General features: G+C 34.8%; 1 non-coding gene across 1 annotated transcript; it reads left to right on the top strand.

The window, feature by feature from the left end:
- Nucleotides 1-878: 878 nt before the first annotated feature.
- Nucleotides 879-984, top strand: LOC128035123 (small nucleolar RNA R71). The gene has a single exon (XR_008191525.1). It is a non-coding gene; the product is annotated as a small nucleolar RNA R71 (small nucleolar RNA).
- The last annotated feature ends 2,520 nt before the right edge of the window (nt 985-3,504 follow it).

The raw sequence follows: 3,504 nt of genomic DNA, 5'->3' as shown, positions 1-3,504 counted from the left end.
ATGTAATTGCTTCAAGACATCCAATAATTTCTTGAATTGAAAATCTTACTTAGATTTTTAAAAACACTAGGGAAAAGGTGGCGGTGGCAGTGGCCTTTCTTCCAATTGTTGACGTTGTTTTGCCATGGCATTTTTATTGGAAATACAAGATGAATCTGCTTCAACTTTTTTCTAGTTACTTTCTTCTTTTATCGCCTGCTCCACTACTGGTTCTGAATTCTTCATATTTGTGAAATCTGAACTACTTTCTTCAATAGTGGTGCCAATAACAACTCCTGGTAGTTGCATACCACTTCTGAGTATAATGGCTTTGCATTGTTCCTTCCCTTGAGATCGTGAATTTTTAGTATCACTCAGCAGTGCTCCTTATAGTCTTGAGCTTAATGCTTTAGCAATTCACCCCAATTGATTCTTTAAAGCTCTTAAATCGAGATGTTGCTTCCACCCCAGATTATATGTGTTGGAATATGGGTCTTTTTTGTTGCGATTAAAATTCCCCATATAATAAAATGAGGCTGGATTTGATGGACATTCATCAAAAACATGATCCTCTCCACAATAAACACATGCTAACTCAGCTGATTTCATTTCCTGCACTACAAATGGTCTTTTAAGTATTTTAATCATATTCGTTAAAGATAATATCTGAGCTGTTAGGGAAGTAGTTGCATCAAGTTCCATTGCTCCAACAACTCTTCTATCAGTTGCTACTCTTATAGTGTGGTATTGATAATCGTTATTTGCTATCCTCTCTAGAATTTCATATGCCTTATTATATGATTTATCAAGCAAAGTCCCATTGGCAAATGCGTCAACCACCATCATTTTTATGTGCATTTAATCCATTGTAAAACATTACCATTTGCATCCAATGTTGAAAACCATGCATTAGGCATTTTTTAATTAACTCCTTGAATCACTCCTATGCTTCATATAATGTCCATCCTCAAATTGTCGAAAGGACATAATATCTTTCCTCAATTTGGCATTCATATTTGGAAGATTATATCTTAGCAGAAACCTTTGAAGAAGTTCATTCTAGGATGCCACCGTACTTGACGGCAATGCATTTAACCATGTTTTGGCACAATCCCATAATGAATAAGGGAATAACTTCAGCCTCAGGGCATCTTCAAGAACACCCTGTTGCCTGAATGAATCACAGACTTCCAAAAAGAATCTTAAGTGCAACTGTGGATCTTCAGTAGGCAATTAACTAAATTGCCCTATAGTTTGAAACATTTGAAACATCACCAGCTTTAACTCGAAATGTTGAGCTTGAATATGCGGCCTGACAATCCCTGGATTTAAATCATCCAAGATCAACACTACATGTTCTCTGATAGGTCTATCTCTATCATCTATTATTCGAGGAATATCAACATCCCTTCTATCTTGATGTAATGGCTCTTCTATTACTTGATTATTTCTAATTCTTTCCATTTCTCGCAATTCTTTTCTCCTTCTTCTCAAGATTGTTTCAATTTCTAGATCAAAAGAATACTCTTCAATTGTAGAAATATCTCTACTCATGCACCAACAAAAACCCTGGAAAAAAATGGAAACAACTAATTAAGCTAACTAACAAAATTAAAGAGGTATAATACACCAAATTTTTCACCAATATTGTCGATCCCCGTTAACGGCGCCAAAAACTTGTCGCGTATGAATGTGTAATGTGAATGTGCAAGTATACACATCGAATCAAGTAATAAAGTGATGAGTGAGTATCATCTCCACAAGGATCAGAATTGATTAAAATAATTTGTAATGCTATTACTTATGAAATTTACTAATTAAACTGTACAAAAGAAACAAATGAAAAATTGATGAAGAGATTTAATGAATGGTTGAATAAAATCAATTATGAATAAAATAATGCTAGGGCAATTGAAATGCTATGGAAACTCTCAAAGAATAAGTGGGGAGGATTTGTACTGTTGAATGATAAAGTTTGGAATTACCCAGGCTTTATTCTTGTACCATAATAATGCCATGGCAAAATCTTAACCATTCTACTGCTCAAGGATTCACTATTGCAATCTGCTTCTTTTGAAAGCCAAACTTTGAGCTACCATTCTGAGTTTTTTTTTGTATGTCTGCAGAACTCAAGAATGATATCAAGATTGTTCTTCCTTTCCCTGTACAGATCGTAACTTCTATGTCTAGAGTGCTACAAATATTCTTTCGAACACTTGTCTGTATCAACTGATAATAATCTAATCTATTTAATCTTTTCTTAATTAAATCATATCTACTAACGTACCATACAATCATCTATGTCTAAAGCTTGTATGCAAGCATTTAAAATAACCACAAATCGAATGAAATAGCAATCTACACAAAATTATACCATGACATTAAAGATAATAAAAATTCACCCAAATAATTCCAACACAATGATTTTTAGATAATGGATTAGGCATTCAAATCTAGAACAAAACCATTCAACATCATCATTTAAGTTTATGAATCACAAAGTTCAAATCAGAAAATAAGGCAAAACTACAGGAAGCTCTCGCTACTCCAGCTTTCACTTTAATAATGAGGTTTGATGCAAAAGTCAGGGTAAATTTCTCTTCCCCTTCCTGGCATCTATGAATTTTTTTCTCTATAAACTGCTACTCTCTCCTCTCTTTTCTTTGAGTTTTTCAACGAGATTTTGATGCAGAGAGAAAAACTACTATCTAATTCCCCTCTCTCCAAATCCTTCGCTCTTTCCTTCTCTTTCCTCCTTTATAGGGTAGGTCCGTGCCTCTCAGCACACACCTTTTGCTTCCTCATTTTCAGGGTGGTTTATTTGGTACAAGTACAGCTGGCTAAGAGTGACATGGACTGAGTGTTGTGTCATCTTTTTGGAATTGCTGTGGCATTCTTTTTGGCAATCTAACCAGCATTTTGCCATGGCAATATTTCATTTCCTTCATTTCCCTACTCTTTTCTTTCTTCTTTTTTTTATCATGCACCTGCTTCCAACCACAACCAACACCTTTCTTGCCCAATAATAAAAGTAACAAGTAATAGAATTTATAGCATAATCCAAGCTTTGTTATGTAATGTTTTAAAAATATCCTAGTGATGCAAACATATTTACTTAACTACAAACAATTAATTCACTCTAGAAGCTTGAAATATAATTGTTTTCAAGAGTTATCAGTGTACCGTAGGTGTCCTCTAATTATTCAGGTGTATATTTTCTGATGGATCTGATGGAGCTGTCATTCCATGGTTTCGATGTGATACTTGGGATAGATTGATTGACCAAGCATAAGGAAAAGGTGGATTTTGAGACGATGCGAATCACCTTGTGGGTTTTGGATGGGTTGGAGGTTGTAGTCGTTGGGGAGAGACTCAAATTTCTCTCTAACTTAGTTTCAATGGCCAAGGCAAAGAGGTTGTTGATTAAAGTGAAGCTTACTTAACCTATGTGCTGAATTTGAGGAGTAAGGGGTTGAGAGTTCAAGATATCCGTACCGTAAGGGATTTTCTTAGTATATTTCCAGA

This window comes from Gossypium raimondii, chromosome 11 (genome assembly GCF_025698545.1).
Source record: "Gossypium raimondii isolate GPD5lz chromosome 11, ASM2569854v1, whole genome shotgun sequence".
Lineage (NCBI taxonomy): Eukaryota > Viridiplantae > Streptophyta > Magnoliopsida > Malvales > Malvaceae > Gossypium > Gossypium raimondii.
This window is presented reverse-complemented; position numbering and strand designations above follow the sequence as displayed.